Source organism: Microcebus murinus, chromosome 12, assembly GCF_040939455.1.
Source record: "Microcebus murinus isolate Inina chromosome 12, M.murinus_Inina_mat1.0, whole genome shotgun sequence".
NCBI classification, from domain to species: domain Eukaryota; kingdom Metazoa; phylum Chordata; class Mammalia; order Primates; family Cheirogaleidae; genus Microcebus; species Microcebus murinus.
This window is the reverse complement of record NC_134115.1, coordinates 7,543,209-7,566,944: the sequence shown is the minus strand read 5'-3', so window position 1 is coordinate 7,566,944 and position 23,736 is coordinate 7,543,209. Positions and strand designations below refer to the sequence as shown.

Genomic DNA, 23,736 nt, shown 5'->3' with positions numbered 1-23,736 from the left:
CAATCAAGAGATTAATCAAAATAAGAAACTCCAGAATGGGGAAAGTATAGCCCTGAGCACTGAATTGATCCACTTAAATACTGAAGCACAATTAAACATCTGGAAAAATTACAGCCGCATAAGAGAATGGAAACATTACCAAGCCTGAGTAAAATGCCATGAACCAGGGAGGGGCATGAGGGCTTCTGCTAGTGCCTCACCTTATAGCCCTGGAGTTGGAGGCAACAGGTTTTTGAGACAGTGGCTGTGACCCAGAGTGTGGAGCTGAGCCTGTCTCCGGAGTCCCTGCCGATTGGAGCGCTACAACTGTCCCAGGATGAGGAGCTTGGAAGCTCCTACAGGAATCTGATGGTAGTCCTTATTAGGGTTTTTCTGTGATACCCAAGAAAATGCTGAGGAGACACAGTAAGGAAAACTCATACAGCCCAGTCTTAGACCCTGAAGCCCTTCGTGGAGAACGCAGGGTCCACTCCCGTGGTCCCTGACACCAGTGTCCTGGGCCTGAGCACACCCTCCTGCCCATGCCTTGGACAGGCCCCGGCTCAAGCACTGGGGCGGCCAGAGGGCAGGGCACCACCTTTGCAACACTCATGGACTGTCCTAAATTGGTATCTTCTGGAACAAAACTCCTGCCCTAGGAGAGAGGCATTTGACTTTTGTCTAGTATGGTGGTTCTCAAACTTTTAAATCTGAAGACCCCCTTATGCTCTTAAAACTACTGAGGACTCCAAAGAGCTTTTGTATATGTGGGTTATTATTAGAAACAAAACCTAAGAAATTGTAGAAATATTTATTAACATTTGAAAATGACAATAAAAGCATCACATTTTAACGTAAATGATACATTTCCATCAAAAGTCATCACACGGTCGCCCTCTGCACCCCGGTCTGCACCCAGGGGTGCCGCCGTCGCTCTGCGGTTGGTTGACTCACAGGACAGACAGGGAACTCCAGCATCTGGAGATTTTGGTGTCCTCGAGGTGGAAGGGGGTCCTGGAACCAACCCCTCGAGCATACTAAGGGAGGACTATATTTTCAAAAAAACTTACAATTTTGTAAATCTCTTTAATGTGTAGCTTGTAGAATACAGGAAGATTCTCATCTGCTTTTCTGTTTGATCTGGTTTTTTTGTTTTGTTTTGGTTGAAGCATATAGATGAATTCTGGCCTCGCACAGGTACAGGGTTGGGAAGGGAAGTAATATTTCAATGACTTTACATAATTATGGATGTTCCTCTTTGATACTATACCAAAACTTGACAAGAGGTAGTTTCTTAAAGGTTAGTTGTAATAAGGAATCTGAAACGTTATCAATGAACACTGTGTACTCTGTGAGAGAATGAAAGTGACAAGGCAAATATCACCTTAGCATTATCAGGAAAGTAATTTGACCTTGGGGCCCCCAGCTTTGAGAACCACAAGTCCCGGGTGTGGCTCCCTGCAGAAGGGGGCAACTCTGGAAGGAGGACCTCAGGCAGGGAGATCTGTGGGACGGCGGCAGATGCTGCAGTGCTTCAGAACGGGCATCTGGACTTGCTTCAAGAACCTTCCAGGTCAGCTGTTTGCACTGGGGGAAGGATGGCTGCAGACCCAGCCTTAGAATAGAGTGGGTGGAGCTGGGAAGGGAGACGTGGTTGGTGCCCCCGCCCTCCACCAGCAAGTCAGCGCACCCCCCCAACCCCCGTGACTTACAGTAACACGGCCACCCCCCAGGGCTCCAGGCTGTCGCACGGAGTTAATGCCTGGGGGATAGTGCTGCGCAAGCAGGTACCAGACAGGACACCCTAACATCTGAGGGGAGGCTCCAGCCCATCTGGGGAAGGGCACCTTGGAGCGCAGTCCTCATTCCCACTCAGTCTTGCCAAGTTCACTGCAGCTTCCAACATCCCTGCCTCCTGCCTGCAGTGGGGAAGACAGGGGAAGAGGCGCCACCTTCACGCGCAAAGGCGGGGGCAGGTGCAGGGCTGGGTGGGGGGAAAGTGATCAAGACACAGCTCAGACCCCACAAATCAGGGCCACAGGAACTTAGGGTGTCACTGGGCCCTCATTGCTGCTTCTGGGCCTCCAGGACATATGAAGTGGGGACTGTCTTGCCCACATCTGCAGGGCAGGAGGGACTCCACCACAGAGACCCAGGGGAGGACTGAGGAAGGGCCCCACGCTCCCCCCACATGGCGTGAGGTGGCCTAGGCAAGGGCTGTGTGTCTGTGGGTGAAGTTTGGGTGCCGAGGGGATTGGCAGCTGGCGGCTGATGGACCCTGGGGTCAGAGGAACAGGCAGGCCCCGCAGGAGCAATGACAGGGTGCAGGAGCGACAATTAGGGGCACTCAACCAAGCAGCCCTTGAATGGATTATGACGACTCTCCACATTTTGAGGCCCCGCCAGCGACCTTGGCCTGCAGAAGCCGTGGCTGGAGTGAGGATGCCGGGGAGGGCGAGGCAGGTAAAGTGTACTTTTGGCCCTCCCAGTAATCTAGGTGGCTGGGGCTTGAGCCTGCTCGACTTTGGTTTAGAAAATTTAAAAAGCGGGCATGGCAAGTACCCCAGGCATCTCAGAATAAACACACCCGTCATCCTGCGAGCTGCCAGGGCCCTCCAGAGCATCTCGCTTTGTTTTGCCATCAGCTGTGCTGGGCAGGCTAACATACCCGTCCTGTGCAAAGTGCTAAAAAGAGCGCCTAGAGAGGGCCTTGAACTTCACAGAGGCAGGTTCCCGGCTGCAGGCTGAGGCGGGAGCGTGGGGGACACTGCGCTCAGGCCCAGCAGCAACGGGAGGAAAGGACCCTCAGAGAGTCGGGCCACCACGCACTGGCGGCAGGGGCTCTGCACTCTCTGTGCTCCTGGCTCGTCTCTGCATTAAACTATTCTCCAGGTCTGTAGACAGTTCTCATATCAGGATTTCCCTTTCCCATCATCCTCAGATCCCCTTTGTGTCTGTTTAATCTACTCTGTGTGGTGTCCCATGTCTTTCTTGTTCCCGGTTTTACTCTTTGGGTGAAGTGCTTCTACTTCTTCTCATAGCTCTCTGAGAAGCAGTGCATGGATATAAAATTGTGGAGACTGGTTACTAATTAATCCACAAATCTTATTCTAGACTATCTTAGCTCCTTCCCAATTTAAAGCTTTCTATCAAAGAATTAAGACTTCACACTTGTCAAATATTAAAATTACTCTTCTCTTTCCCTAGTTCTTTGTTATCTCCTTCAAATTTTGCCAAAAAGACAAGCCTAGAAACACAGTTGCAAACAGGTAAAGCAAAGAACCTGTATTATATACACAGTGGGTGACTAGTACCTGAATAACAGCTGTTTAATATAAAAATGGAGATACTTTTAAAAGTATTTACAGATTTTAACCCTCTAATAAATAGTAAAGTATTTCTTAAAGATATCCCAAAAAATGAATAGAGGATGCAAATGGATACAGAGAGTTGCTAATTGCATGGAAAGCAGACACTTATTTTTGCCATTCCCAAGCCAAGTTGCAACGATGACTACTTTTTGTCAGTAATGACAACATGCTCACAGTCTCCCTGGTGCCAGGGCAAGTAAGGAAAGCCTAGTTTAATATGCACGTCACCACAGGTGAAATCTTCCATTCTGGCAGTCTGAAACTTTCCACAGCCTCTGTCATGGCACTCTCACCACTCAATGATAGTCCTGTGGGAGGAAAAAGGAAAAAGGCAAGGATATAACATTGTCCCACAAAAACTTAAAAACCACAGAAAAGGGTTTGTGATTCATACAACCTGGCTCACCCAACTCACTGAACAGTTGCCATCTTGAGATGAAGACCATAGTGTCTCATACATATTGGGATAAGAGGACACTGAATTTTTCTTCATCTATTAGAGTGACAATTCTCAAAGTATGCTCCCTGGGGTCAAAATTGCCTTCACGGTAATACTCAGCTGTGACCTGCCTTGTTCAATTCTTATCCTCTCATAAGCGACCGGTTTTCTGGAGGTGACATGATGTTTATCATTTCAGCTTGAATGCAAAATATGTAACAATTTCTTGCATATTTTTGAAAACAGGTATTTTTCACAAAAACATTAACATGTAATGAGATTATTTAAATTAATACTTCAAATATTCCTTAGTTTCAATCTCTAATATGATAAATATCAATAGCTACAACCCACATATGTGATAGTTCTTTGGGGCCCTCAATTATTTAATTATATGAAGGAGAGAGAGTTGAGACTAAAAAGTTTGAGAACTGCTGCATTAGAATAAAGATTAAAATTTTTTTGTTTTATTTATCTTTTTAGAGACAGGGTCTCACTATGTTACCTGCACTAGAGTGCAGTGGCTATTCACAGGCGTGATCAAACAGCCTCAAACTCCTGGCCTCAAAAGATCCTCCTGCCTCAGCCTCCTGAGCAGCTGGCATTTATAGGCATGCACCACTACGTCTAATTTAATTTTTGTTAGATGTATGTAATGCTCAATACAAGATCTACAAAAAATTCCTTGCAAACATCCTTAAAAGACCAATAATAGGATTTGTGGAGATATCACTACTTTGAGAAGTAGAAATAGTTTAAGAAAATTTTTAGAAACTATACCTGCTTAAATCTCTGCATTCCACGTATCTGTTATCATTGTAAAATGTTCCTTCTAAATAAAACACTGATTTATATATAGGTCCTACAAGAGAAAAGATGTTGAGAAAAAGCCTATAATTAACAATTATAAAAAGTATTAATTCAAAATTTACATATCATAAAATGATACTAACATGTTCCAATAGCTTTATGAAACTTCATAGAATATGCTCAGCATATTAAATCTGTTTAAAATTTGATGGGAACCTACTTTGTGACAAGTACTATGACAGTTACCAGGAATGAAGGTAGCAACTTTCAATTTTATCCTATTGCCGTTTTAGTCACTAGCTTTGATTTAAATTTGCATATTGTCCTGCAATTCATAAAAGGAACTCAATTAGAAATCAAATAAACTTCAGTGTTATTTCATTATATGCACAGACAGCAGTGATAGCTATTTTGGATAAACTAAAAACTAAACAAAATCTTATCTTGATGTCTCCCCTGTGAAAACAACAATCATTGATTAAGTTATATTTTTCTGGTATTTTTTAATATTTTCAATGAGTTCCCTAAAAAAAATTCTCTCCTTACATTTTCAATAACCCTCAGGCAGACAGAATATGAATCTCTATCTTTACGCAAGCAATCTTGCCCCAAGTACCACAATAGTAGCGCAACTGGTCTAAGCCCTCAGGTTTCTTAACCTTCATTCTTCCAGAGTTTCTATCGAAGGGGTGGCTCTTAATCCTGACTGCAAGATAGAATCACGGGTACACCCAAGACCAAGTCTCACCTGAGACTCATTAAATGAGGATCCTTGAGGATGTGGCTCAGACATTAGTATTTTTCCAAAGCTCTCTAGGAAAAATAATGCAAGCAGAGTTGAGAACCACTGTTAGAACTGCCCTCCACTATAAGCTTAGAAACAGGCCCCTGAAAGAGGGTCAGAAGACCTGGGTTTTTTCCTTAACCTAGTGCTGATGATAATAGCTTTGTGACTCTGGGCATGTATCTCTCCTCAGCCCTCAGTGCCCTCACCTGTAAAGTGAGAATAATCTCTGCCATAGTATCTGACAGGATTGTGGTGAATATCAAAAGCTATTTATGGCCTACAGAAGATATTAAGTTTCAGGTACGAAAATAATTTTACCCTAATATTACAATTTCTCTCCTACTTCTTAGAAGTTTCTATTTTTCTTTCATAATTGTCTTCATTCCTCCATTTATAGATCATGTGGCACTGGTGTCAGATACTCTTGCCAAGACTGGTTGTGCTGTTTCTCCTTGGACCTGTTTAAATCTCACTGACCCTCTGGACCCTCACATAAAATATGAGTAAAGCCATTACTTTCTTCACAGGTCGTCATGGAGATATAAAGACACTTAATACCAAACAGAAAATCTGACACTTTATACACTTCCAAACCCTCAAAGAGGTAAGCGAGGGTCCCAAATAAGGTTCAATGTATATAAAATTTTGTTCATTACAAACACATCTACAGAACATCATCTTAAGTGATTTAAGCAACTTAAATCACTCTGCTATTAATTACTGATTACCAGGTAGACCTAAAACAACAAAAATGTTTTCCATCTAAATCTTAAGTCACCCATTAATAACCTCTCCTTATCTCAGTATATAAATGGATAGCATGGAAGATGTGAATAATCTCAATACCAGTGAATTTTCATTTTTAACAGTAACCAAAAGATAATCACCAACCGGTTTCCCTATTTTGTCCGTACCTCAGCTAGATGAACTGACCAAGTTCCAAGTGTGTGTGGGGGGGATCGCTAACCAATATGCAGAAACCAGTGTCAGAGGTTACTTCTGCTAGTAACCGAATGCACATTGTGCATTTTACAAAGTAACTACTGATAACTAGTATAGCCATTTAAACAAAGTCATGATTTATATACAATCTTAAGCATTTATTAGTTATTTATTTACTCTCTTGCAAATATTCAAATCAGCTATAGAACTTCAGAAATATTCCTAGGATCTTCTGCAAGGGAAATGGTACTGGGAGAGAAGTGCTAGGGAGGCTTGGTTAAGGAAATCTTTACAACTTATGTTTATGTTACTATTTTTCCTTTACAAAAAAAGTTATAATAAGGAACAGAATAATACATGTATAAAGTATGTTCTTAGAGCTCCTCTAAGATAGACATTTAAGAAGCTCATGCCTGTAATCCCAGCACTTTGGGAGGCCAAGGTGAAAGGATTGCTTAAGGCCAGGAGTTGGAGACCAGCCTGGGCAACATAGTGAGACTTCAAAAAATTTAATGAATTAAAAAAAAGAAATACCCTTGAAGTCCTGATAAGTGGTTGGAATAAAGATTCTCACTTCCTTAGCTGTAAGAGCTGCAACTCCCTCATTTGCTCCATGATTGCCAATGGAATACACCTAAATATATCCTGTGAATAAAAAAAGCCTTAAAACCCAGGGACTTATTTTCAACTTTGTTTGGTGTGACAATGACATGAGATGAACAGATGAGATAATTCTGGCAAGATGCTGAGAAATGTTGAAGGTAGGCAATAGGTACATTAGAGGTTCATTATACTAGTCTCTTGTTTGTTTGAAATTTTCCAAAACAAATTTTTTTTTTTAAACAACATAAAATACAACTGCCAATCAATAAAAGAAAAATTTCCAAGGGTCAGAAAATTGTTAGCATCCACAAAATCTCACTTATGTGTTCACCTTTCCAAAATATAGCTGGAGAACAAGGAAGCAAACAAAACAGATCTCTGAACAAAGACACTAGAAGCTTGCTGTCTTGCGTATTTTAATCACAGCATCACTCAACTTTTCACTCAGTGCCTATTCGCCATGTAAACAAAATGGTAGAGAAAGACATCTAAAGCCAAGTTTAATTCCAGCAATATAGAAAAGAAGAAAGAATGTGAGCTTTGAAGGTGAAATGACATGGGTCTAAATATAGCCCCCATCACTGCTTGCTGAACTTGGGCAACACATGACAGTGCTCTGAAATCATTCTTTCTTGTACCTGTAAAATGGTGATAATTCATTCCAAAGGTAGCATACATGTGGCACATGGTAAGTGCTCACAGATGAAAGGGGTAGAAAGAGCATAACAGTAAATGTGTAAATATTTTTAAATAGGACCATAGGTCATTTAGCCCCTGCTTAGAAAACTTCTAAAGGCATCAGCATCTATGTACAAACACAATAAATCACCTAAGGCTTGTTAAAAACATTCTCCATGGTTTCCTGAAGGTAAGAATTATCTCCCAATCTGACTCAAAACGGCTAGAGGGCCAGGTAGTCACTCACGCCTACAATACTAGCATTCTGGGAGGCAGAGGCCAGAGGAGCTCCTGAGCTCATGAGTTTGAGACCAGCCTCAGCAAGAGTAAGATCCCATCTCTACAAAAATTAGAAAAAATAGCTAAGAGTCACAGCACACACCTGTAGTCCCAGCTACTTGGGAGGCTGAAGCAGAAGGATCACCTGTGCCCAAGAGTTTGAGGTTGCTGTGAGCTACAATGACACCACTGCACTCTACGACGAGACAGAGACTGTATCTTTAAAAAAAAAAATGCTTTGAGCAATGGCACAGTTAGAATGAAGAAGGTAAATCCAGGTTTTTCTTATTAGATTGATCTTATTAATTTACTGTAACACCTTGTGGTTTTTCAGTAGGATTAAGAAACTGCAGAAGATTGCTGTTTCTCCTTTAAAGAAAAGATAAATCTCTTATTTCCTGGTCTATACATTGTTTTGAAATTCTTTTTCTCTTTGCCCTATTGTTTAGCTCCAAAAGCAATGAGATATCAACCCTGAAAAGCCTAAATATCTTAAAACCATTTTCAACATAACTCAAAAAATACCCAAGTGTAATCTCCGTGTGACCCATGATGCTAGCCTCCACGCTAGTCACCAAAAAGACTGGAACACAGCCCGGGGGAAGACAGACCCCTATCCAATAGGATCCGCATGTTGTGACACACACTGCAACGGACAAATGAAAAGGCACCAGGGTGGCAAAGAAAGGACAGTCAGGAAAAATTTTATGTAATGGGTAATTTTGAGCTGGGTTTAAAAATTTGAGTATGAACGTGCCAGACAGATAGAGGGAGGGAAAGGGTTTCCTGCCATATCCAAATACCCAGAGGCATAAAAAAGTATAATATGCCTGAGGAAGGTACACAAACCCACCGTGGCCAAAGCATAATGTATAAAGGTAGAGGGTGAGTAGTGTGGAAAGTTAATTTGGGAACCATCATATGAAGCCCTTACATGCCAGCCTAAGAAGAAAAGAAAGAAGATGAAACCTGAGCTAGACCGACATTTATGAGGCTCGTGAAACAAGAACCAGCAAAAAAGCAGATTGTATTGGTTATTGTCCAAACTCTGTCTCCACCCTAGTTGTTCCAAATATCTCCTTATTTATCTACAGGAAATGCTGCCCCTCTCCTGATATGGGCCAATAAATGTGGGGTTCTCTGCCAGAGTTGTACCAGGTAACAGAATTAGTTCAATCCTGCCCTATGATGAAATCCAGAGGGATGAAGGCCCTTCTGCTTTGGTGGGTAAACGATCCCTTCTGAAAACTTTGTGGGCAGCCAGTCTACCACTGTGCTCCTTTCCATCCTTATCCAACGGGCACAAGGGGTTTCTCTGTCCTTTTAAGAGCACCACACTGAGAAACACCAACAGGGACCACCTTCATACGCTCTCTCCCTGCTGGGGACTGGTCCTCCCACTGACAGGTCCTTCCACGGGCAGTGAAAGGTGAAGAAAAAGAAAGGGTGTGAACTACCGAGGCTCTCGGTCTGCTCTAACCTTTTGCTGGGGGCCATTATGACAGACTGAAGCTCCCAGAGTTTGAAACAAGAGCAAGTGAACAGCAAAGTCAAATGCTACAGCCAGGTCAAGCTGTACGAAAATGGCCAATTGAAAGTGGCCAATTGTTTACACCATCGGGTGGCCACTATTACCCTGGAAGGAAGAATATCCATAGAATGATTTAGAAATAAATGAAGGATGAGGAAATCAAACAGAGTAGAGCCTCCTCTTTGGAGAAGTTGATGATAAGGGAAGGAAAGAGGGTAGGACTTAATGGAACCCTGTGGGAAAAGGAAGCATTTACTGTGATGTTTACGAGCCTGCTAGGGTAATCATTATTCCCTTAGCTTCCTACCATTATTTCCTTTTGTGCTATGGGAGGAAAATCATCTTACTTTGCTGATGTGCTCAGGGGCTTGGTCAAGAGTGTTGCTGAATTCTCCGCCAATCTGGAGGTCACTGAATCCCTCAGCTCTGTGAGCTTCTGACTGCCCAATGTCAGCACGGCAAACCAAAACTACAAATCCCGTCTCACCAGATCTAAATTAAGTTACTGATTTTCTTAAATTTAAATTGTCCACATAACTTGGTTTTATTTTCTTAGATTCTGTATTTGTCTATTTCACATCCATTAATTATAGGGCCAAACTAACAGTCAGAACTATTTCCATCTCCCCTGTGATCCAGAGCCCATACGCTGAAACCACCTCCTTTATCTAAGTCTCACACACCAAGCTGATCTTTCCCCTGCTACCCCATCAAACTAAATCAACCAGGCACCAGGTACCAGGCAACAAGGGACAGAGCCCATGTCCCAAAGCCTGCTGGAATTATTCAACCTAGCCTGTCCTAAATTGTTCACTCCTCCCCACCTGGACTTTCCCACAGAAACCCCAGTAAAAACTGGGGTCTATGCATTCCCCTCTCTCCTTTCAGCCTCCTAGCTAAGAACAGTGCTTTTCTCTATGGCCCTGTGTGGCATGCCCCCTCCTCCCAAGAAATGTAATAAAGATCTTCCTTCAACGGCATTGGCCTGTCTGTGTCATCACCTGGTTACCTCCATAAACTAAAATCCCATCGGTACAACTAAGACACTTGGCAACAGAACTTTTCTAGTAGAAGCTAAAGTATATATAATCAAGATGCTGCCAAACTGACGTTAGCATTGAGAGCCTTGGGAATAAAACTCCATCAGCAGCGTGGTCTCTTAAAATTTCCTAAAAGTTACCTCATTGAAGTCAGACAATGTATACCCTAACCTCAGGTGATAAACTCAAAGATTCATTTTTTTGGTTTTTGTCTTTTATTTTCTTATTAGTAATTTGAGATCTTAATCAAACAAGGTAATTAGTATAACTAAATTCCAGATGCTTCATAAATGCCTATTTATTCAGTGTAATTTATGTATAGTAATATTGTAATTAAACCTCATCAGATTTTATGACACATCTATTTAGGGAATCAAGACTATATTCCCTCTGGGCTAGGACAGACTTCTGAGAAATTCGTGGATACCCATGACTTGTTAACTTTCCATATTTTCAACAAAGAAGACCTGTCTTTAGTTAGTTCAGTAACTTCCCAAACATTCTGAATTCATGAACAAAGGTTACTCTCCACTCCTCTAATAGCCAACTCTTCTGCAAAAAAGGCTCAAGAATTCATAGAATTAGAATTATTGTGGATTTACATATACTTTTAGTTGCTTCTAGTGCAGAAATCAGGTATACATTCCAATATTATAACTGTAATCCTATTGATCAAGACAGTGTTTGAAATTTGACCATATTTCCAATATTCCCTATTAAAAGAAACCAAGAATACAAACTGCTGGCTCTAAAAATAAGATGTCAGATAGGCACCATATGCTTGCATTTATTTTGAATAGGAATGTGATCCTTCAAATCACTAAACCCTTGACAACTCAGATTATACACGAAACCCAAAAGGTTTTACTACTGACCTTATGAAAATTTAACGGGGCACAAGATATCCACAGACAGGATAAGCTCCCCTTCTTCAATCACGTCTGCTGGATTTGCAGGTTTTTCCTGTGGCAAGTGACTCCTGAAGAAAGAGAAAGAGACCTTGAAATCAGACACTAACTCAGATAAGAGGTGGTGTGGAACGAGGGCTCTCAGCAAGGGCTTGAGTCTGACAGCCCTGGGTTGGATGCCTAATTCTACTTCAGGAAAATTGTGGAAACATCGCTAAGCTTTGGTTTCTTCTTCTGTAACAAAAAGAAAAAAATGAACCCAAATACCAGAAAATATTTATTTTACAAAACTTTTGCTGAGAATATGTACATAAAGCATCTAATAAGATGGTTGGCACTAAGTTCTTAGTAACTGATGATGAAACAAGAATATCAACTAATGTTGGCATAACACTGGCATTTCTAGTTACTTTACACCAGAGTTAGAATGCAAATACAGATCTGTTTGGCTCTAAATCCCTTGTGCTTTTTACAACACCATCATATCTCTAATATATCATATTCCATTTTATATGCTTATTAACTGTAAAATAGGAGCCACCAGGGTGGACTGGTTAAGTAAAGATGTAGAATGTTTTAAAAATAAGCGGGGGCGATGTCACACAAAACAGCAGAGTGGGAAGCCCTGTGGCTCAGTCCCTCTAAAGAAACAACTATTAAGCTGGAAAGACAACACTGGAATCCACTAGTCTGGAACTCTGGAACCACATGGGACACTCACAACAACCAGAGGAGTGTTTGATGAAGGGAGAGGCTGCTGATCTTTCATAAGCAAGCAGTGTATGTAAACCAACCATCACCCCCACGTTTCTCAGCCCCACCGCAGAGGAGACACAACTTGAGTTCCTGGAGCAGCTGGCTGGTACCAGCAATGACGCTGGGCCTCCACAAATCAGAGGTTCTGGGTTTTGGCTGGTCTGAGGACTCCCTGAGTGCCTGGCCCAGATGTTTGTCTTGGGTTTGACCCTCCAGGCAGTAGTAGCTTCCCCTAGCACCACCTACTGGAAGATTTTGAGAAAGGACAATTTATCCTTTTTTGTTTTTTTATGGAGCCATATATTTAAGGAAATCTTTGTCAGATCATTGACTGACTGCACAGATAATGGAACAGATATGTCAATGACCACTACACGAAAAGTAATACACATGCTTCAAAAATAGTTTGGAAAAGTCACAGGCAGCCTCAGCCTTCAACAAGAAAAAACATACTCAGAATGTTCTCAGCAAAAGCTTACAAAACACATGAAGGTGGAAAGTATGGCACAGTCATAAGAAAATAGGAATTTAACAGGAACCAAGCCTGAGGAAGCCCACACACTGAAATTACTAGTCAAAGATGTCAATTAATTGTTCCTACAGGCAAAAGCTAGATTTACACATAAATAAAAGCCCACTAAACAAACAAAAAAAGATGTTAAACTGCCTTAAATGTGCTAAATGAGTACCCCAGGAATTTGTATAATCATTATGTACCAATTTTTAAAAATGTGTTAAATGAGCTAAAGGAAACCATAAATTACTAAACAAAATAAGGTTTCTCAATAAGATTAACAGCAGATTTCTCAACAGAAACCAGGGAGACTAGAAACCAGTGGGATGACTGACTGACATATTTAGAGATGGGTCTCGCTGTGTAGCCCAGGCTGACCTCGAACTCCTGGGCTCACATGATCTTGCTGCCTCAGCCTCTCATGTAGCTAGGACTATAGGCATGTACTACCATAACCAGCTATTTTTTAATTTAAAATTTTATTTTTTGGATGACATATTTAAAGCCATGAAAGAAAAAACTATCAGTCAAAAATTCTATATCTGTCAAAACTATAAATCAGGAATGAAGGAGGAATTAAAACATTTTCAGATAAACAAAAGCTAAGGAAGTTCATTACCACTAGACCTGACCTATAAGAAATGCTAAAGAGAATTCTGGCTGAAATGAAAGACACTAGACTGCAACTTGAAACCATAAAAAAAAAAATAAAGAGCAGGGCACAGTGGCTCACACCTGTAATCCTAGCAGTCTGGGAGGCATCGGCAAGATAATCACTTGAGGTCAGAAATTTGAGACCAGCCTGAGCAAGAGCAAGACACCATCTCTACAAATATGGAAAAATTAGCTGGGCATGGTGGTGTACGCCTATAGTCCCAGCTACTCGGGAGGCTGAGACAGACGGATCACTTGAGCCCAGGACTTGAGGTTGCAGTGAACTATGACAATGCCATTGTACTCTAGCCATAGCAATAGAGGGAGACCCTGTGTCAAAATAAAAAAAAAAAGAAAAGAATAAAGAATACTGGTAAAGGTAACTACATAGGTAAGTATTGAAGACAATGTTACTGTACTATTTTTCCTGTGTGATTCCAAAACAAATGGATTAAACAGTATCTATAAGTTTATAAAGATATAATCTGTGACAATAACAATATAAAAAGGGAGAGACAAAATGTAGGAACAGAATGTTTGTATATAGTATGGAAACAAAATTGGTACAGTTATTCCACTTACACAGTAGGGTTATGCCCCAAAAAACCCATCATGAATCAAAAATATTGTAAGTTGAAATGCATTTAATACACTGATAAACCCATCATAAAGTAAAAAAATCATAAGGTGAACCACTAAGTTGGGGACTATCTGTATTACTAAAATTAAGTTAGCATGGACAACATAGTGAGACCCTGTCTCTACAAAAAATAAAAAAATTCACCAGGCATGGTGGCACATGCCCATACCCCTAGTTACTTGGGAGGCTGGGGTCAGAGGATTGCTTGACCACAAGAATTCAAGGTAACAGTTAGCTATCATCATGCCATTGTACTCCAGCCTGGGTGACAGAGTAAGACCTTGTTTCAAAAAACAAAACCAAAAAAGGGAGGTTATTATAAGATTGAATTATAATCTCTAAGATCACTGCTAGGGAAATACCAAGAATATGTACAGAAAAGGAAGAAGGGAATAAAACTGGTACACCACAAAAAAAATCAACTACGGCATATATAAAATAAAGCAGTAATGGAGGAATTAAGGACTAAAAAATATAAGACATGCAAATAGCTAAATGAAAGAAGAAAACCCTTATCAGTAATTACTTTAAATATAAATAGATTAAACTCTCTTATTAAAAAGGCAGATTGGCAAATTGTATTTTAAAAATCTGATACATCTATGCTATCTACAAAAGACTCACTTTAGATACAAAGACACAAACAAGTTCAAAAGATATTCCATGCCAACAGTAACCAGTACTAAGCTGGAACAGCTTTATTATTGTCAGACAAAATATATTAAGTCACAAAAACCAAGTGCAGTAGTGCATGTCTGTTGTCCCACATACTCAGGAGGCTGAAATGGGAGGATCACTTGAGCCCAGGAGTGAAGGCCAGTCTGGATAACACAGCAAGATACTGTTTCTAAAATATTTTTTAAAAAAAGTAACTGAGAGACAAAAAAGTATATCATATACTGACAAAAACTGCCACCCAGCATGTATTATACAGATGTATACAGCTATACATTGCAAACTTATATGCAGCCAACAATAAAACTTTAAAATATATGAAGCAAAAATATAATTGAAGAAAGAAATGACAGTTCTACAATAGTTGGAGGATTTGTTTTTTTTAATTTTTATGACTTTTATAATCTGATGATTTATGTAGTACTATCCAAATCAACCTTAGTGTCATAAGAATTATTATATGATGTTAAAACCCATTATCTGCAGAGTTCCTAATTCTTTTTCCACCTTACAACTATTCTCTAATACCTTACAATAATGCATTTGTAAAGTCACCATAATTGTTTGAATTTCTGAATTACAAAATGTGTGAATACTCCCCCATCCCAACTTCTAGTTTTTGAGAATGATATTTCTCTTTCTGAAGATTACCGGGGTTGGCTTATCTTATACATTCGATTAGATACACTGAAAAGTACCTCAGGCTCAAATTTAAATCATTTTGTATTTAAATACTGATTTTATAAAATGTAGCATATAAAGGTGAACTCAATTTACAACTTAATTTGTTTAAGCACATTGCCTTCACGATGCATTGCAGCTAAGAAGTGTATAAGATTTTACATGTATTTGGGGAGAAATCACACAGAAGCAGCTGCTTTTTCAATAAACTTGGCCAACTTCACATCTTTTCTGGTCAATCCACCAAAGTCATTCGAGGTAAGAGTTATCTGGACCTTGCTGTACACACTGAACCATTCTGGGTGATGATTCATCTTCTCTGCTGGTAGGGCAACTCGGGATATAAAGCCAATTGCCTGATTAAAATTTTTGAAGGAGAACTCTTTGTAGATGGCATCTCTCTCACTTGCTACTGACCACCCTGCTGCTTGAGGTCGTGTATAATCTGCTTCCGCTCCTCTGCCGTCAACCGATCAACATCTGCTACCGTGGCAGCGAGCGTGGAGGCCGCCAAGAAGCCCCGCGTCGCCCCGCGCGCCCAGACAGCCGCGCCATCTAGTTGGAGAATTTAATATCCCACTTTCAGTGAGGGGTAGAACAACCAGATACAAGATTAACAAGGTAACAGAAGACGTGAACAGCAGTATAAAACAATTAGACCTAACAGACATATACAGAACTCTCCATCCAACAATAGCTGCATATAGAGTCTTCTCAAGTGCATATGGCCAATCCTCCAGGACAGACCACCAAATCTTAAATTCACAAAAACCAAAATCACAAGGCTTGATACGGCACCTCACACCTGTAATCTTAGCAGTCTGGGAAACCAAGGCAGGAGGATTGCTTGAGCTCAGGAGTTCGAGACCAGCCCAATCAAGAGGGATCCCCCATCTCTACTAAAAATAGAAAAAAAAATTAGCTGGGCAACTAAAAATACAAAAAATTAGCTGGGCATGGTGGCACATGCCTGTAGTCCCAGCTACTTGGGAGGCTGAGGCAGGAGGATCACCTGAGCCCAGGAGTTTGAGGTTGCTGTAAGCTAGGGTGATGCTACTGCACTCTAGCCCAGGCAACAGAGCAAGACTCTGTCTCAAAAAAAAAAAAAAAAAAAAAACCCAAATCACAAAAAGTATCTTTTCTAATCACAAGTGAGTGATAGTAGAAATCAGCTACAGAAGGAAAATTGGAAAATTCACAAATATGTGGAAACCAAACACACTTTTAAAACAACCAATGAGTCAAAGAAAAAAATACAAGTAAAATAAGAAAATACTTTGAGACAAATGAAAAGGAAAACACAGCATATGAAACTTAGGAGATATAGCAAAAGCAACGATAAGAAGGAAATTTATAGCTATAAATACCTAAATTAAAAAGAACAATAATCTCAACCAATCACTGTAAACATTAAGGTACTAAAAAGAAGAATAAACTTAAAGCAGAAAAAATGAAATAATAAAGATTAGAGTGGAGATAAATGAAACAGAAAAACAATGTAAATAAATCAATGAAAACAAAGTTGGTCCTTTGAAAACATCATAAAATTTGACAAACTTCTGCTACAATAAAGAAAAGAAGGCTCAAATTACAAAAAAAAATCAGAAATAAAAAGGATAACAAGAAAAAACTATGAACTACTGTATGCCAAGAAACTGGATAACCTAGATAAAAAGGATAAATTCCTTGAAACACACAAACTATCAAAACTGACTTAAGAAGAAATAAAAAAACCTAAGTAGTCCTGTAACAAGTAAGGAGATTGAATCAGTAATAAAATACCTCCCAAAAAAGAAAAGCCCAAGACTAGATGACTTCACTGGTGAATTCTACCAAACACTTAAAGAGGAATTAATTAACATTAATGTTTTTCAAACTCTTCCAAAAGGTCTGAAAAGGAGTGAACACTTCCTAACTCATTCTGTGAGGCCAGCATTATCCTGGTACCATAGCCAAAGACACCACAAGACAAGAAAACTACAGACCAATATCCCTTATGAATAGGAATGCAATAATCCTCAACAAAATACTAGGAAACCAAATTCAGCACCATATTGAAAGGATTATACACCACAACCAAGTGGGATTTATCTTTGGAATGCATGGGTAATTTAACATTAGCAAATCAGGCTGGGCATGCTGGCTCAGGTCTGTAAACCCTGCACTTTGGGGGCCAAAGCAGAAGGATCACTTGAGGACAGGAGTCTGAGACCAGCCTGCAACATAGTAAGATCCTGTCTATAAAAACTAACAAACAAATAAATAAAATTACCCAGGCATGATGGCATGCACCTGTAGTACCAGCTACTCAGGAGGCAGAAGCAGAAGAATTGCTTGAGATCAGGAGTTCAACGTTGCAGGAATTATGTTCATGCCACTGTACTCCAGCCTGGGCAACAGAACAACAAAGACACTGTCTCTTAAAAAAAAAAAAAAAAGGAAAGAAAAGAAAAATAGCAAATCAATCAATGTATGCAATACACTACACTAATAAAATGATGTGGGAAAAGCAGATCATATCTCTATTGATACAGAAAGCATTTGACAAAATGTAACACCCTTTTGTGGTAAAAACACTAAATAAACTAGGAACAGAAGGGAACTTCCTCAACATGATAAAGGCCATATATGAAAAACCAACAGCTGGCATAATACTCAACAGGGAAAGACTGAAAACTTTTCCCCTAATATCAGCAACAAGATATGAATGTGTACTTTTGCCATTCCTATACCACATAGTACTAGAAGTTCTAGATAGAGAACAGAGGGAGTAAGGGAGGGAGGGAAGGGAAAGAGAGAGAAAGAGGAAGGAAGAAGAGAAAAAAAAGAAGGGAGGGAGAACGGGAGGGAAAGAGGGAGAGAGGAAGGCCAACCAAACTAGAAAGGAAGAAATTAAGTTATCTTTGTTTACAGAGGACATACTCTTATGCATACAAAATCCTAAAGAATCCAAACACACGCACACACAAAAACAGAGCTAATGAACAAATTAAGCAAAGATGCAGAATACAAAAACAAATTGTATTTCTATACACTAGCAATGAACAATCTGAAGATATTAAGAAAATAATTCCATTTGCAACAGCATCAAAAATAATAAAATACTTAGGGATAAATTTAACCAAGGAGGTGAAAGGCTTGGTACACTTCAAAAATACAAAACAAGCCGGGCACAGTGGTGAGGGCCGGCAGTCCCAGCTACTGGGGAGGTTGAGGCGGGACTATCACTTGAGCTCAGGAGTTTAAGACCAGTCTAGGCAACATAAAGACTCTGTCTCTAAAATTCAAAAAAAAAAAAAGTTAAAGAAATAAAAAAATAAAATCTGTAGTTGTAAGCCATGGGGTGGAGAAAGGTAGCTAAAAAAGATTAAAGACCTAAATAAATAGAAAGACATCTTTTGTTCATGGATTAGACGACTTAATACTGTTAAAATGTCAATACTCCCCAAGTAATCTACAGATTCCATGCAATTCCCATCAAAATCCCAATGGTGTTTTTTCCAGAAATAAAAAAAACTTATCCTAAAATTCATATGGAATTCTGACAGACCAGAATAGCCAAAACAAAAAAGAATAAATTTGGAAGACTCACGTTTCATGATTTTAAAATTTACAACAAAGCCATAGCAATCAAAACAGTGCAGTTCTAGGATAAGGATATATAGACCGATGGAAAAGAACAGAGGAACTTATATGGTCAATTGACTTTGGACAAACATGCTAAGACCACTCAATAGGGAAAGGACAGTCTGGGAAAAACAGATGTCTATACGCAAAAGAATGAAGTCAAACCATTAACCCATATGTAAAAATTAACCCAAAATAAATCAAAGACCTAAACTTACACACTAAAGCTATAAACTCTTCAAAGAAAGCATAGGGGAAAATCTTCATGATGCTGGATTTGACATTTTCTTAAGCATGACACCAAAACACAGATGACAAAGAAAAAAAAAACAGATAAATTGAACTTCATCAAATTTAGAAACTTTTGTACATCAAAGGATATTATCAAGAAAGTAAACAAACCCCAAAGAATGGAAGAAAATATTCAAATTATTCAAAATATTCAAATATTCAAATTATATGTATGGTAAGGATCTAGTATTAGAATATACAAAGAACTCTTACAATGAGACAAACAACCCAATTTAAAAATGAGCAAAAAACTTAAGTAGACCTTTTTCAAAGAAAACATACAAATGGCCAAAAATCAAATAAGAGATGTTCAGCACTATCAGTTATTAGGGAAATGCAAATCAAAACCACAATGAGATACCACTTCACACCCACTAGGATGGCCAGTAGGACGGACATTACAAAAAAAAGCAAAACAGAAAGTGTTGACAAGGATATGCAGAAATTAGAACCATCATGCATTGCTGAGGGAAAAGTTGCTATGAAAAAGTTTAGTGGTTCTTCAAAATTTTAAACAGAATTAATGATATGACCCAGCAACTCCACTCCTAGGTATATACCCCAAATAATTGAATACAAAAACTAAAAACAGACACTTGAACACCAATTTTAATAGCAGCATTATTCACGACAGCCAAAAGGTAGAAACTACCAAATGTCCATCAACAGATGAATGAATGAACAAAATATGCTATATCCATATGATAAACTACTATTGAGCCATAAAAAGGCATGAAGTTCCAATGCTATAACATGGATGAACCTTTAAAACATTATGCTAAGTAAAATAAGCCATACACAAAAGGACAAATATTGTATGATTCCACTTATATGAGGTATCTAGAATAGGTAACTTCATACAGACACAAAGTAAAATAGAGGTTACCAGAGACTGCAGGAGGGGATACTGGTGAGTTATAGCTCAATAGGTACAGAATTCCTGTTTAGGAAGATTATTTAGTTTTGGAAATAGCAGTGATGGTTACACTGCATTGTGAATATGCTTCATGTCTCTTATAACGCTTAAAAATAGTTAAAATGGTAAGTTTTATGTTACATAAATTTTACCACAATAAAAATAAAATCAGTGGGAGAGATGACAGATGCCATTATGCATTATTCAGTGCCCGGTACAGTGTCTGGCACATAGAAGGTTATGAACCCATTATGTCTATTAGCTCTTAATTCCCCAACACTCATCATCTTAAATTTTTCTTAGGGTTTTACAAAAGAAATAATGGATTAGAATTAAGAATGTGGTTGAACCAAAATCAGGAGCAGAACAAAAAGACCAGAAATAGGGTGATGATAAGGCATAAATTTAGCCTATTAGTGAGAGAAGGACCAAGCTAAAAGCAAAGAGAAAGGCAGAGATCTGAAAGAGGCAAATATGCAGTCACTTTAGTTCTGTGTGTCCCTTTTCCTCACTAGTTCCCAGTCCCAGTGGAGTTTCTCTAGCTTGTTTCCAACTAAGCATATCCAACATCAAACTACCACACAGTCAACACTAACACTCAGCCAATGACAGTGTACTGTTTCATGAGAAAAGGGTGAAAAAGATGAGAATCTTACCATCTCATAATCAAATGTTTCTTGTCTACAGACAGGATCTATCACAATGGTTTCTTCCCAATGTTACAAGAACTTCTTTCTAACCTTGTTGTAAATATAAGAAAAATCAAAGTTCAGCATTCTTTATTGGGCTTTTTTAATATTTAACTTTTTATTTTGAACTAATTTCATACTTAAAGTGGCAAAAATAGTACAAAGAGTTCCTCATGTCTCTTATTCAGCTTCCCCTAAGTTAACTTAACACCGTATATGATCATAGAAAAGTGATCAAGAACAGGAAATTAACACTTACATAATATTATTAGCTACAGACATTTTTCAAATTTCATACAATTTTTAATTTAATGTCTTTTTTTGTTTCAGATTCCTACCCAGAACCCCACATGGCATTGGTTTTATTTCCTTAGTCCACTCAAGTCTCCCTGTCTTTCCCAATCTTGACTCATTCAAAGATCTCTAATCAGTTATTTTGTACAATGTCCTTCAATTTGAGTTTGGCTATTGTTTCCTAATGATTGGAATAAACTTTGTATTTTTGACAAGAGCATCACAAGAATGATGTCCTCAGTATATCAAATCAAGAGGTTCATGAAGTTAATCTGTCGCGTATTACTGGTGATGTTTACCTTGGTTAAGTTTCTTTCTGCCAGATTCCATTGCTTTTCTTCATTAACACACACCTGCAAAATTCGAAAACAGAAAAACTATCCTTTGATGAAGCTGTCCTGTTCCTTCACTCCAACTCGCAGAAACTGTGCATGGGGTCCTGGGACTCCTCCCGGTGTTCCAGGAAGGCGCCAGCCGGTTGAAAGCTTCGAAAGCGCGATCCTCCTACCCCAGGCCCCCAGGGCCGAATCCCAAAGAACATCAGGAGCAAGACGGCACCCCGGGTGGCCCCAAACTGCGAGAGCCCCTCGGCCCCGACTCACCCGCACACCGCCCTCAGCTCGGCCGCCGCCTGCAGCGGGCAGCGGGCAGCGGGCAGCCCACATCCCGGGCCACCGCGACATCCTCCTGGTCCCAGTCCGCGACCCGGGCAGCGCGGGTGCCGGCGGCTCCCTCGGCGACACATCCCCGGCTCGCGCAGCCGGCCACGCCACAGCTCCGCAAAGGCGCCCACGTGGAAAGCGGGCGTGTTTAGCTCGGGCAGCTGGTGCTCAGGAAAGCTGCAGACGCCAGTGCCGGCGACCCGGTCCCGCCTGCCGAGAACCCCGCCGCACGTTGAGCCGCATCGGCCACCTTCCGCCAACAGCCCCGCCAGCAAGGCCTCGCGGGGCCTGATGGGACTTGTAGTCGCCTCGGCGCCCAGCGAGCGGCGGGACGGCGTGGGCGGGGCTGCACACACTACATTTCCCGGCATTACACACTACAGTGCCGGGCGCTGAGAGGAGCGGTGGCTGCTCTAGCCCACGGCAGCGTTGTCTGGCTGGGTTCCGAGGATGCAGGACTTTTCTTTGACTCCGGGGTTAGCAGGCTGCTCTGCCTCACTGCCCTAGAGTCTGAGAGACAAGGGGGCTGTGAGCAGACACCAGGGAAACGACCAGCCCTCCAGATCCGGTCTTTTCAGAACCTCCTGAAAGAAAGACCCCAATTTGGCATGCATGTATTACTTACGCATGCTGTGTGCGTAGTGTTTCAGAGCCTCCGCTCTGATCACACACGTGTATTAACCCTAATGCATATTTTTAAAAATCACAACCTTTCCAGGTGGGTATTATCATCCCCATGATACTGTTGAAGGAGTTAACTGCTAGGGAAAGAAACAGGATTGGCTCTGATCTCAGTTGGTTTGGCTTCAAAGGGAGCATTCCATCTCTTAGAGGCCCAAAAGGACGGGGAAGGACATACAGAAGAAGCCTGTCTGTTTATTAGGACATAGTTGTATACTATATAATTCATTCACTTGTGTTTATTCAGTGGTTTTTAGTATATTCACAAAGTTGGGTAACCATCACCACAATGTATTTGAGAACTTTTTTCTCCACTCCAAAAGAGAAATCTGGGCAGGGCTTGGTGGCCCACCTGTAATCCTAGCACTTCCGAAAGCCACGGCTTGATCCCAAGAGTTCGAGCCTGCAGTAAGCTATGTTTGCACTACTGCAATCAATCACCCGTGTCCGTGACTATATTTATGGTAACTCTGTGCTGAACCATTTGAAGAACTGCCAGACTGTTTTTCAAAGTGGCTGCTCCATTTTACACTCCTACCCTGCAGAGTTCTGATTTCGCCACATCCTTGCCAACACCTGTTATTATCTGAATTTTTATTATAACAATTGTAATGTTTTAAGGATCGTGTAATAAAAAGAGAAATGAAGACATGCGCAAAAAGTTGTAAAATAATGAAATATTTTGAATGTTTACATTAAAAAGTTTAACACTTTTAATTACAGGAATATTATGCAATAAAACTATGCTATTCAGAAGATTAAAAACAAATCTTAGTGGATATGAAATGGTGTCTCATCGTGGGTTTGATTTGCATTTCCCTGGTGTTACTGAGCATGTTTCATGTTTATTGATTATCTTCATATTCCTTTAGAGTAATGTCTATTCAAGTACTCTCCCCAATTTTCAATAAGGTTATTTGTCTTGTTATAGGAGCCTTGGTTTTTATCAGTGCACTATGTAGGAGACATCTGTTGTTTTTGTCTGCCTAGCATTCTGTTTCTTAGATCTGACCTTCCCTACTCATTTTGGTCCTCCTGGGATTACCATAGAATCCTTACCACTCTGGCCACAGTGATTGGTCCAAGGATGAGCAAGTGACTCAATTAGAACCAATCAGAATCTTCCTGTGGGATTTTATCTGTCAACTAAGAAGCTTTTTATCAGTTCTGAGGACTTAAAAATGTGTCCTAGACAAAAACTGTGCCTGCCAGTGGAAAAATTAGAAGGAATAGAGGCAAGAGTTTGAGTAAGCAAAGGCAGGAGATGGAGAGAAGGGAAGCCATGTGAC

General features: G+C 40.2%; 1 long non-coding RNA gene across 1 annotated transcript; it reads right to left on the bottom strand.

The window, feature by feature from the left end:
* Positions 1-1,627: 1,627 nt before the first annotated feature.
* LOC105881338 (uncharacterized) lies at positions 1,628-21,980 on the bottom strand. Its single transcript, XR_012922063.1, has 6 exons — positions 21,404-21,980; positions 20,778-20,861; positions 17,560-17,676; positions 11,335-11,438; positions 4,570-4,651; positions 1,628-3,658 (listed from the first exon to the last, which is right to left on the bottom strand). It is a non-coding gene; the product is annotated as an uncharacterized LOC105881338 (long non-coding RNA).
* Positions 21,981-23,736: the final 1,756 nt, after the last annotated feature.